Source organism: Polistes dominula, unplaced genomic scaffold, assembly GCF_049000335.1.
Source record: "Polistes dominula isolate Pdom_NZ unplaced genomic scaffold, Pdom_raw_medaka contig_269, whole genome shotgun sequence".
In the NCBI taxonomy this organism is placed as follows: domain Eukaryota; kingdom Metazoa; phylum Arthropoda; class Insecta; order Hymenoptera; family Vespidae; genus Polistes; species Polistes dominula.
Genome location: NW_028300869.1, coordinates 611,509 through 625,868, shown reverse-complemented (window position 1 = coordinate 625,868; position 14,360 = coordinate 611,509).

Sequence of the window (14,360 nt, the reverse complement as noted above, 5' to 3'; positions counted from 1 at the left end):
GACCTTTCGCACCACCCAGCTGATGACCGGTCATGGATGCTTCTCGGCATATGTGCATTGGATTAAGAGGAGAGAGTCCACGCAGTGCTTCCACTGCGAGGCACCGTGCGACGATGCGGAGCACACACTGCTCGACTGCCCAGCATGGGGTGACGCCAGAGACAATCTGGTCGCTGCAGTAGGAGCGGGAAGGCCCACACTCCCTGAAATAATCAGGGCCTCCCTGGATACTCCGGGAGGGTGGTCCGCCTTCCAATTCTTCGCGGAATACGTCATGAAGACGAAGGAGGGAGAAGAGAGAAGGAGAGAAAGGAGTAGAGTGCCTGGGAGGACGCATGCGGAACCGCAGGAGAGAATGCCTCCAATGCGGCCGCCGCGGGCGAGGCTTCGGCCAACCCCGGCAGCGTCTGGCTTAGCCTAGCGCGCTGCCACACTCCCATCGCTTGGTGTTCATGACTTAACTCCAGGGAAAATCCCCGTGGAGTAACTACTAAATTTGGCGATTTCCTGGTACATTAGTACCAGCTGACTAGAGATCGGGGAAATACCGCCCCAGATCGTACGGGGTGGACGTAGGGCAAAGTAATCTGCAAAAGTGGAGTTTCTGCCTGTCCACACCCAACTGGTGCAAGTAATCAGGAGGTTTTTTAGTCGGTAGGCGATGTTTCTTACATCGAATCCGACACTCCCCTGGGTACCGGGCCCAGGGAGTCTTTGGAAGATTTTTCCTCCTGACGAAAAAAAAAAAAAAAAAAAAAGGGTTTCATTAGGGTTATGGCGACAGCATCAGGTAAAAAGAAAATAGAGATTGTTTTGAATCTATGTTAAATTTTATATCGGCCCATTTTCCACCGAAACCCGATTGACTACTTTTTATAAATAGAAGGTTTTTAATTTTGAAAGTGTTTTGATTTTAAATAGCTTTATATTCTATGATTTGTTTCAACAATATAAGGTGTCTATTGGCGCATTAGCGGAATTTTTCTGCGTACCTATCATTTTTTACAATTTTTTTGCTCTCAATATTTAGAGTATTTTTATTTTGAGCATCCATATTCATATTATTCGTATTTTTCTTATTGTTATACGAAATTGTATTTGGCACACTAATTGATGGGACTGCGTTTGATCTTAAGGTACATCTTGTTTGAAATTGATTCCCTCTATCTATACCATCAGCATTGAAATGTAATGAGCACATGTAAATATATGTTAGATTATCGGAGGGCGATAAATCACAAGTTGTTATCAACTTATTTCTCAGTATCGGATATTTAGAAACCTATTTGAAAATAATACGTAACATTGAATATCTCAATAAGATATATATGTATATATTATTAGTTCATGGGCCAACCATAAGGGCTGTAGTCGAATTAAACTTACTTGTGCAATGAAATTCTATCAACTTTTGATGCTTTACGTCGGCATATATAGCATGTTAAGCTCATTTTTTTAATTTGATGCTCAAGATTACACTCACCGAAACTTATTATTCGAATTATATATCAAAGATTTGTATAAACGAATAACGAAATTAGTATGTGGTTAAAAATAAAGTTTTAATAACCTCTTAATAAATACACTTCACGTACACGTGAGCTACATGGGAGTTAAATGATACTCGTAAACACCTAATATTTTCATTCTTACTAATTATTAATGTTTAACGTACAGAATAAAAATTAAATATTAACTTGTATTAAATAAATTAATCAAAATATTGAAAGAAAACTGAAACTTGCAAATAAAACTGACGCTATTTTATATGGAAATGACACTATTTTATTTGCAAAGTGACGCTATTATTTCATCTATGAATTGAAACTCTAACTGGTTGCTTTCCAATTACACAAAAAGCGACACTGTGTAACGCAATGTTCGAAAAAGCGCTTTCCATCAACGACAGTCAAAAACAGATGTACTCTGTTCGACACTCAAAAAAGTCGCGTTTGACAGTGTTTTACCAAGGACTACAAACAAAAAAGAGAAGAATTCTTTTCTCTGCCTATGATTATTAATTATTCAGATTGGTATTAAAAAAACCAAAATAAACTGTTTGAAGAAACAGGTAATAATAACAACATTACTTAACCTCGTAATTTATTTACGGCATATTTTATTAGTATCGTTATTACATAAAAAACATTGGTATTTTACTTATAAAGTAAGTTGAATTGAGATATTCTTATATAATTATTACTTACCAATTTATTATTGTTTCAGTACAGTAAATAAATTAAATTCTTTGGGAGCTTGTGTCTTTAACTGCTAATTATTATTTTATAAAAATGTTTAAATGCAAACATAGCAATATTCAAGTGAGCTCGGATAATGCCGCGAGACACGATTGTATTAAAAAGGTGATACAATATTCTTAGATGATAATAACAATTTCTTTTACGACGGTAATAATAAATTTTCTTAATGTAAATGAAGTATTGCAAATTATTTTAAATTCCTATAAAGTTTTTTTTAGTAGATAACGTCTCAAAAGATCCAAGAGCTGTTATCGATGAAAGTACAGATTATGAAGATTATGAGATTGTTGAAGAAAGTTAGTACAATTAGATCACGTATTTAAAGATACAAATAATTTCAGCGAAATTAAAGAAAAATTACATATTCACATGAGTCTTTAACAAATAGATGCCTTACAATTAGGAAAGAAATTTTTTTAGATAATTGTTTATATCTTTACTCGTACACAATTTTTTATTGTAAGATATAAAAATTGTTTTAATTGTTTATAGGTAATTTAGAAGAAGAATACAAAGAGCGTGATTCTCGTAATTTTACGGAAAGTATAAAAAAATCAAGTACGTATTATAACACAATATAGTATTGAAAAAGGCTATGTTATGTATTTAAAATTCTAAACTTAATATCTATGCATGTGCAGGTGCAGTATGGACCAAACATGCAACTTTATCGCTTTTGAGTTTATATGAAGTGAATATTGGCAAACTAGACTGTTATGGCCTAAATTCCTCAATTAAGAGTCCTCTGGCCGTTTCGTATATGCTATAATGTGGAGAATAAAGGGTTAGGTTTAGGTGTAAAATAAAACACGTGATTGAGCTAAACCAAGATGCAATGCTTTTTTGGCTCGTCAGGGAAAAGTCTTGCGGCATAAAAACCCTAGACGTTTAGAATATAACAATAAGAATCCACCACATGGCGTTAACACGCGGGAAAATACCGTCAACGTGAATTGAATATAATGGAAAGATCTCACCTCTCGTAACGACTTAAACTCCCTCGTCATAACTACCTCAACTTAGATGTATATTCACAGGTGTCCAGCAAAAGAATAGGAATAATGTCCTTTTTGTACTGGCCCAGCAGGGCGTATGCGCTAGGGGTGTGAGAAGTGGGGATGCGAGAGGTGGGGGTAACTATAGGAGCGCTTTGATAGTCGCTGGTAGTTGATCGATACTCGCAATGAGTATTGATCTAGAATCCTAATCGATAGAATCGGACGCTCGAGTCATATAACTCGGCCACCGGGCCTCTGGAATGCCCGAGCGGCCGGCCCCGTTATCAGCATGAGTAGACTAAACATCCTCCTGGTGCTCGAGTACGATGGAAGGGCAAGGGAAGGTGCTATCCATCGCTGCCTTCGCGTCAGCGACGATCATTCTCTGTCGGGTTTCTTAATTGTAAAGACGTAAATAAATCGGAAGTATTTTAATCAACGCTTCTAGTTCGATTATTTACTTGCCTATCCGAACCAAACAAATCCGTTATCGTTATTTTCTCGCGTATTCGTAATTCTCTATTTCGGACGCTTGTAACATAACTGGCGCAGCCGGTAGGATACTGTGAGGCTGACAAATCTGGATTCTCCGCCAGATCCTTGACGGAAATCATCAAAGAGGAGGCAGCTGGTGTTTTAACCCCATCGTCACAGTCCACTACGTCAAGATTTGGAGTCCACTTGCAAGCAGAGTCTCACTTGGAATCGTCAAAGAAATTAGTAAGTCTTTGAAATTCCTTTCATTCCATTTCATTATAACCCTATTCCCAAATACGATTGTTGGAAAATATACAAAATGGCTCAGAATATACAAAGTGGTTTAGAACAATTTAAATTAAGATTAGCAATATGGCGCGACGCGATTCCCATTTATGAAGGGGGAACTAGATTTTTGTCGCACTTTCTACAAACGTGTGACAAGTTTGTCGAGAATTTGGCAACCAATGATGATGCCATAAATATATCATTATTTGCACTCATAAAATCGAAAATACAAGGAGAAGCATTAGATTTGGTAGTTGCGAATAACCCGCCGAATTGGGCCGCATGTAAAACACTCCTAATAAATAGATATAGTGATCCTAGCTCCGAGGAGTTATTATTTAATAAGCTCAGTACGTGTTACCAATTGACTAACCAAAACTATGAAAACTATGCAGACGAGGTCAAGTTGCGGTTAAACAAACTAAAAGCGCATGTACAGTTGAATGTTCAGGATGCGCCATCAGTCGTTTTAAAATGTTCATTTTACGAAAATGTCGCAAAAAATGTATTTATTAATGGTATTAAGGAACCTTATCATACATATCTGACACACTTCGAACTGGAGGATATCGAAGCCTGCCTAATGAAATGTAGGAAACTTGATAATCATGAGCAACAGGCGGCATTCCTCAGTTTTGCAAGGCAACGGGAAAATAAATCAAAATCTAACATTTTTAGTTCGAGTAATTCAAGAAACACAGATCCATTTGTAAGAGGAAATTTAAGAAATTTTAATCAATTCAGCACACCTGGAACATCAGGAAATGGAAACTCATTCCAACGATTTCAATCGCGGCCAATAATTGCACATACACAGCCTAGATTCGCAATGGCAAATTTTGGGGGTAATTCTGGAAGAAACTTTGGAAATAATTTTGGAAGCGGTGTCAATAACCAGCCTAGACAACAAAGTTATCGACCTACACACATGTCGGTGGATACCGGAAATACTAGTAGACCAAATGGAAATCTAGTTGATAAATCGAATAATTTATCTGCGACGCCAAGTAATTTTGTACCAAGAGCGAATAATTTCTTTAGAAGCACAGGACCCCCGAATTTCATTTCAGAGGAACTGCATAATCAGGAGGAGCGCGAAGAGACACCAGAATGTCAGAGGGAATTGCATTTTATCGATGATAACGTCGACAATTACGGAAGGGAAGAAATGTGTGATGCTGAAAATTTTCAAAGAGACCCCAATCTCACCGAAAAGATATAGTCAATTTAAATAATATTGGAAGCTCACCTGAATTGCCACACCTCATAACTAACAACCCACCGTTGAAAATTCTCATAGACACTGGAGCATCATCATCTGTCATAAATCCAGAAATAGCGTATAAACTATTTTCAAAAAATATTTTCCCATATAAATTTGAAATAAGGTCAGTGCATAAGGTAACACAGGGTACGCATGCTCTCACGTTTCCGATTTTACAGGAATTTGGAGACGACACGCCTATCACATTTCTAATAGCGAGATGGCACTCAACATATGATTGTTTAATCGGAAATAAAGACTTACAACACTTGAAAGCAAGTATAAATTATAAAACCAGGACATTCAGCACAGGAAGTTTTGAAATAGATTATTTGAATAATATACCGGAGCAATGTAAGCCCGTCGTTATGAATCACCATCAGGATACGAAGACGATGATAAGGACGGATCATATGAACAGCGAGGAGAAAGAAAGAATCGTAACACTATGCTGTAAATATCGGGATTGCTTTTACAGCGATAACGAAAGGCTATCAGCAACCACTGCAGTAACACACAACATTAGAACGAAGGATGACCATCCAATCTACGTCAAGGGTTTTAGATATCCGTATCACCTGAAAGAAATTATACAGGAACAAATAAGAAAATTGCTAAACGATAAAATTATTCGGCCAAGTAACTCACTTTATTCGTCACCGGTTTGGGTCGTCCCGAAAAAATCAGATGCTAGCGGAAAAAGGAAATGGCGTATGGTCATCGACTATAGAAAATTAAATGATAAAACTATCGAAGATAAATATCCGTTACCAAGGATGGAAGAAATCTTAGAAAACTTGGGTAAATGTACTTACTTTAGCACGTTGGATCTAGCGCAGGGATTTCACCAAATACCTGTAGACGAGAGCTCAATAGAGAAAACGGCTTTTTCAGTCGAAAACGGACACTACGAATATGTCCGAATGCCTTTCGGTCTGAAGAACGCTCCTGCCAAATTCCAACGAATGATGGACAGAATATTGGGAAAATATTTACACCGATTTTGTTTCGTATATATGGATGACATAGTAATATTCTCCAAATCACTGCAGGAACACCTACAACATTTGAAGCTCATATTGGAAGAATTAAGGAAGTACGAATTAAAGATTCAGATAGATAAAAGTGAATTTTTAAGAAAGAAGGTTCCATTCTTAGGACACATAATAACACCCGAGGGGATAAGGACCAATCCTGACAAGATCGATGCTATAGTCAGGTATCCCATTCCGAAAACGCAAAAAGAGGTGAAATCGTTTCTGGGACTCACCGGATATTATCGAAAATTTATAAAAGACTATGCTACAATATCCAGGCCACTTACAAAGGTACTTACTAAAGGTGAACAGATAGATTGTCAAAATTCAGATTACATGGGGGCGTTTAACAAGTTAAAAGAGTTAATTACGAATGCGCCCGTACTAGCATACCCTGATTTCTCCAAGCCTTTCATTATTACTACAGACGCGTCGAATGTTGGAATAGGGGCTGAATTATCCCAGGAGAAACACCTCATATCATGCTATTCGAGAACCTTAAATTCTGCGGAACAAAATTATTCCACTATAGAAAAGGAACTATTGGCCATCGTGGAAGCATGTAGGCATTTTCGGCCATACATTTATGGGAGAAGATTTACTATTGAGACAGATCATAAGCCGCTTACCTGGCTTTGGTCCTTAAAGACACCCAACACTCGCCTAATTCGATGGAGAATTAAATTAGAAGAATATGATTTCGACATTAAATATAGGAAGGGTCGTGAAAATGGTGTGGCAGATGCCTTAAGCAGGATAGAACTCAATGCTCAGGATAAGGATGACGATATGGCAACCGTTCGTGCATCAGATGAAAATCTAGACTTCTCTTTGCCCATAACGGAAAAAAACATTCACATGTTTAATTACGGTGTAATAATCAAATCAGGAAGAGACTATGAGGTGAAAACGATCAAAGATAAACTCAAAATACTATACACGGTCAAAATTAATAAAGATGATGCGGAGACACAATTACTAAAATTTTTAAGAGAAAACATCAACCCTGATAAACAATATGGAATTTACTTTGCAGACGAGAATTTGGAAACCCTTATGTATAAAATACTCAAGGAACATTTCAAAGAAAGATTGAAATTGATTAAAACTAACATCTACACACCTGTAATAGATCGAAAAAACTTTGTGAAAAAATTAGAGGAGTATCATAACCAAAACCATAACGGCATACAGGAAACTATAACTCACTTTAAAAGAAAATTTTACACTTTAAACATGGACCGTATCATTCAAAATTTTATAAACCAATGCGAACTATGCCTAGAGAATAAATATGAAAGAAGACCTTATACAACGGAGTCTTATGGCCCTATAATTGCTAATAAACCGCTGCAACACATACACATGGATATTTTTCATATTGGTAAAGAAAAATTCTTAACGATCATAGACATATTTTCCAAATACGCTCAAGCCTATCACCTAATGGACGGAAACGCCACAACCATTTTAAATAAATTAAGACATTTTGCCTCACATCATAATTTTCCAGACAAAATCACTACGGATAACGGCAGTGAATTTAATTCGGCTGTATTTAGGGAGTTTTGCCGCATACACAAGATAGATTATCACCAAACCACCATCAATCGCCATACGTCAAATGGACCGATAGAACGTTTACATTCCACTCTAAGAGAGAAATTAAGTATCCTTATGGAACAAAATCCTGGAGAAACGATCAAAAACCATATGACTACAGCAATTTTAATTTATAATCAAAGTATTCATTCAACCACAAACTTTGCACCTTTTACCCTTTTATATGGACCGTACGAAGATTTACATAAACACGTAATCGAACCGGAGGCCGACACGATCGAGAAATATAATGAGATACGGAAAAATGAAATTTTACCTTTCTATAACACTTTATATAATAAGCAAATAAATAAGCAAAAATTACCTAACGACTCCGATAAAACATTAGAAAATAAAGAAATCTATATTAAAACACATAAACAACAGCGTGACAAAACGGCAGCACGATATCAGAAGGTACTTGTAAACGAACAGAAGGGTCCCGCGTTAGAGTGTTATATACATGGTCAACCCCGACGCTATAATTTACGAAGCGCCAAGAAATTAAGAAAGATCTCTTCTTCACAGGACGATGAGGATTGCACTGATCCTGTTACTCACGGCAATGCTCGCTAGGGGTGACAATGAGGGGGACATTGGTTCGGCCCATTATGATTATCGGCAAGGAGTTGGAAGAATCATAGCAGAGTATCACCACATACACTTCAACATAAACCTTCATAATCTAAGAAGTATATATACTCAAATTCTCACTAATTACCATATGTTATCTCTAAAACAAGAACTTAAAGAATCAGGATTATTAAAACAAGTTGCAATCATTTGTGAAGAAATACGTCAAAATTTACAACAGATAGCACTTTTCAATGAAAGGAGTAGGAAAGGCTTGGTGGATGGATTGGGCACTGCGATTAAATATTTTTTTGGGAACCCGGATGCGGAAGATTTGAGAAAAATCAATAGTAATTTAGAACTACTTAACTATCAACAGCAAGAGGATATAGTCATGATAAATAAATCAATAAGTGTAATATATAAGGTCGGCAAGGATATAAACGCTAACATAGGAATTATAAACGGAAGTTTGTTAAATATGGCAAAAACTTTGAATGACCAAAACATCAAATTTAATCTCTTCGAAGGAATAACCACGCTTATTATACAGGGACAAAATTTTCTCGATTTGTTAGGCAAAATAAAAAGATCTTTCATCTTTTCGGAACAATTATTCGATTTGGAAATACTTACATACGAACAAATGTCAAATATTCGTGCACACCTTTTGGGTATTTATTCTTATAAGGAGCTTATGTTACATTATCATAGCTTGTTAGATTTTCGCTTTACTAGGGGAACAATCGTATTTACCCAAGACTCTATCATATATGCCCTTAAAATTCCTATCCTAAATCCCATTGAATTCGCCTTAATTCAAAGACTTGCTATTATCAATAATAATAATCAAACGGAAATTATTACCACACCTTGGACTTTAATTGGACCTACAATCAAGCTATATGCAAAGGAATGTCGGCTCGTTGATAAAGAAGTACACTTATGTCAACAAATAACGGCCGTCGGAACGGGGCCGATCATTGTGGGTGTGGGCTCTTCACTGGTGCTCGTTTACAAACTAACCGAGAATTCAACGTTAATATCAAGCAACTACTATATAAAGATTAAGTATGGTAACAACGAGACCATGATCAGGGGGACACATTTGGTACAGGGGGGTAACCTACAAATCCAAGGGTACGAACTCGACAAAGATTTCGGAGAAGCAAAGCAAATTAATCTTTTACAACCTCTCATAATCAGGAATCATCAACTGAATTTCGAACCGCTGAAAAGTTTGGTAATACCCACAATAACTACCCCAAAATTCATAACTCCTAATAAATCATTCGGATTGGAATTTCATACATCGGTAACCTCGATTGTACTGGTGTTGTTGCTGATATCGGTCATGCTTGTTTACTTGTTGTATAAATGTAAGAATAGGGGGAGGCAGCATGGGGGGAGGCAACATACCACGGACGTCAAGGACGAGGACGTCCTCGAACTTCGGCAGGGAGGAGTCATATAACTCGGCCACCGGGCCTCTGGAATGCCCGAGCGGCCGGCCCCGTTATCAGCATGAGTAGACTAAACATCCTCCTGGTGCTCGAGTACGATGGAAGGGCAAGGGAAGGTGCTATCCATCGCTGCCTTCGCGTCAGCGACGATCATTCTCTGTCGGGTTTCTTAATTGTAAAGACGTAAATAAATCGGAAGTATTTTAATCAACGCTTCTAGTTCGATTATTTACTTGCCTATCCGAACCAAACAAATCCGTTATCGTTATTTTCTCGCGTATTCGTAATTCTCTATTTCGGACGCTTGTAACATAACTCTCGCGATTTCCGAATAATTACCGTAAGATCATTTCGGATAGTACATAGACCATACAAATAAAAACAAATTAATTATGAAATGCAATTTCTCTTGATTTGAAATCACTTGATTTACTAGTAACATATTTAATGAAAAACTAAATCTATTCATTACGAATAAATAACAACATTCATTATTTTTATATTGATTAATTGTTGCAGTATTCTTCAGATCAAGTTAAATGAAAGATAAACGCTCTTTATTCTAAATATAAATCATGTTTCGACAATAATTCTAGAAGCGGACGTGAATATCAAACCTTTGATTATTATGATGTTATAGATCAGATAATGCAAAAAAAAATAAATTAACAGCTACTTCTTCCATTAGATCATCAAATCCGTTAAAATCTATAAAAAATAGTCCGCTTACTAATTTATCTCCTAAAACTGATTCTATTAACCTAACTAATGTAGGTAAATCTGTTAAAAAAGAAAGAGTAAATGAAAACGAAGAAAATATATCTGACACACCAATTAGTAACAGTTCAAAAGACAAGGAAAAAGTAATGCCATGAGGAACTGGTTCGAAACTTAGCAAGGCAAACAATAGCTTTAGAAAAAGAATGGGTCAAACATCTTGAAATGAATGAAATGAAAGCAAAAGCAGATGCTGAATTTCGACAAAAATATTTAATTCAGAAAAGTGAAGAAAATCAACCTAAAAAACGATACTTACAGTTACGAACAAAAGAATTAGAACAAAATAGAGAAATAGAGATGAAAAAATTAAAATCAAAACATCGACGTCATGAAGATATTTTAGATATGATTAAATCATTACTTCAGAATAATGCAAAGGGACAAAAAGAAAATGCTTATGATTCTGAATAATAGATTTCTTTTTAATGTAAGCAATACTTTCATATCTTAAAGCAAAATTTAAATATTGAATATTTTACAGTTAATTAAGTTATAAGTTATAAAATTATTTTCATAAGTCTCCTTATACGAAAAATTTGATTTTTCATAAATCGTTTCATAAATCATCCCAAATAATTTAAAAATTAATTATAACAATAATTATTATTATCATAATAATTATTTAGTAAAACTGTAATATTATCTTATTTAAATAGAAAGTATGTGAGTAATTTTAACAGATTAATCACTGTTCTCTTAATATTAAAGATTTTATGGTAGATTGAGTATGATAAGAACTGTTGACAAATGATATTTAAAAATATTGTTAATTATAAGCATTGAAGTATTTTAGAAATATTTTTTACTTTTGTATTTATTACAATTTTACAAAAGATGTACAAATTATAATAAAAATATAAACAAATTACAACAATTGTTATTATGTTTTTATAGCTAAAATTATTGTACATTTTTTAAATTGGTTTTTTATACATTATATTTATTTACAACTGAATAAACCAACATTCTTCCTTTTCTCAAATTGATGAATTTCAGAAAAAATATCTATAACTTATAATAAAATTTTTAACAATTCCACCAAGATTGTATCTTTGTGGATTGTATCATCATACAATTGAATTTTACTATTGTTAATGTCTAACAATTGTTCAGAGAATCCTGACGCTAATGGATCATTTTGAAGTTGAACGCGCATATTAAGAGTAATGCATAATTTACTGACACTTAGCCACAGATAAGATTCTTTCATGCATGCGTTTATTTCATCCGCATATGTCGCACGTGGAATGACGGGTAATGTTTGTCTAAAATCACCAGACAGCAGCAGTAAAACACCACAAAAAAGCCAAGTATTATCTTTGATATCTTTCTGAGACCTGTCGAGAGCTTCAAGCCAATGCTTGTCGGCCATTGTACATTCATCCTAGATAATAATTTTGCATTTTCTCAAAACTTTAGCTATGCCTAAATGCTTCTTCATGTTACACATTGCTTCGGGATTAGTATGAATATTCAAAGATAATTTAAGTGCTGAATGTACAGTCCGTCTACTATTCAGTAAGGTTGCTGCAATGCCGGATGAAGCAATTGCCAATGCAATATGATTTTGTGATCGAATGCACGCAAGTATCAGTGAGATAAGGAATGTTTTACCAGTGCTACCTGGTGCGTCAAAAAAAAAAAGAATCAACCTTGTTGTGCTGCAATTGATACGTTAATTTGATCATATACATTTTGTTGCTCAGCAGTAAGCAATCGTTCATTATTAGCAACACAAGTAGCCAAAGAAGTCATATCGAACTGGTGTTCACGTTGAACATCGCTGTTGATGATATCTGCTGCTAGGCGGTTCGGCGCTGACATGCCGAAATGGATGAGCGGCATTTTCGAAATAAGAATACAAATATCCTCAATCATTATTAATGCTTCGTTATATATTTCTTCGGAGAATTCAATATTGATATTCTGATTAGTAATTCTAATCCGATGCAAAATATCCTCACTCATTGAGTCTTTATATTTGTTCCACAGAGCAGAGCGTCCTTCAGACAAAAAACACGTTGTCAATATTATTAAAAATAATTGACGAATTTGCTGTGAAGATGAGCTCAGTGCTGCATCTGCAAGTGTGAGGACTCAATGGTTATCATTCTCCAATAAATGTAACTCACGACACGCATCGAAGAAGGTGGCGTATAAAGTACCATTGATATTTGGCAAATATGGGAAGGATGTCGGTCTAGGAACGTTAACCAATAACAAACGCAGAAAAATTCATTCGCGTTGCTGAGGATGAACTGTATATAATTGGCCTAAAATATTTGTCATAAATATGTCAGCGAATCATGGGTCTGAAATGCCTCGTTTCCGTGGTTCCAAACTTTTATATTGTTTATTCTATGTAAAAAATTTAAGAACATTAGTATACATTAATGTCTTTGCGAATTGACCAACAACATCTTGTCGATTACAAAGGGGGAAAAATTCAGTAAGAGTTTTCTTTGGAGCTGTTAAAGATAGTTGTAGTGCAGTATGTTCTGTTAAATAAACACGCTGTCAATTTTCAAGATGCACAACCAAATGTACAACAGACGGATCCCTTTCATATATAGGAAACGGAAAAATGGTCCAAATAGCTTCTTTATTACTTATGTATCGGCCCATTTAGTAACGTGTTATCTCGTCATTGTCGTTTATATTTGCAAATATAGCTTTATCACTGCCCCTATGAACGTACTTACAAATGTACTTGATAGATTTCACCGAACTGCATAACTTATCGTTTATGTGTGCTTTATAGGTTTTGAACAGCAATGGTGAATATAGAACCCCCCCAGCGATTATCAATGTTTACTCTTACACCGTTTGACAGACGCAATTCATATGATTGACCGCCATTGTCTATGTCTCTACGACGGTAAGCTGGATAACCGTCGATATAGGTGATAGTATCAGTTTGACTTGGTTTTGGAAAATGTTTCGTACATTTTCCATTATCCATGCATAGTGATACCATGTTTAAAATACCACATGGACCATGGATCATATTAGTAGTAAAAATGTCAAACAATTCTTGATCAACATTCAAATTCACAATTTCCTCTGAAATAATTTTGTCAATTTCTTCTGGGCGTACTTTATCCACTAACCCAATCCAGATATGCGCATGAGATAAACCTCGTTTTTGCCATTCAACAAAGTAAAGCCAACATCGTGTTTCACCAAATACCGAGTGATGTGTAATCAAATTTATTAAAGATTATAATTTTCGTTTGAACACACGTGCAGTGATATCATGGCGATGCATCGATGTTTGACCTGACAACAGCAAATTTCTAATTTCATCCTAGTTTGGATTAAACGTAAATGTGATAAAAAGATTTAGTCGGCCGTATGCACGTACGTAAGTCATGGCGTCTTTAATATATTCTTGCATATGACGCGGACTACCAATGTATGATGATGGATGAATATATGCGCTACCTGTGTTGTTGATGTCATTCGTTGCATCTAAGTTACCGATTATGGAGTCACGCAAATGAATGTACTCTTCAGAACGAAGTTATGCTTGATTAAATTTTATATATCGTAATCTCTCACTTTTGATTGTCACATACATATCGACAATGTACTGATGAAATAGCCGTCTGCATCGG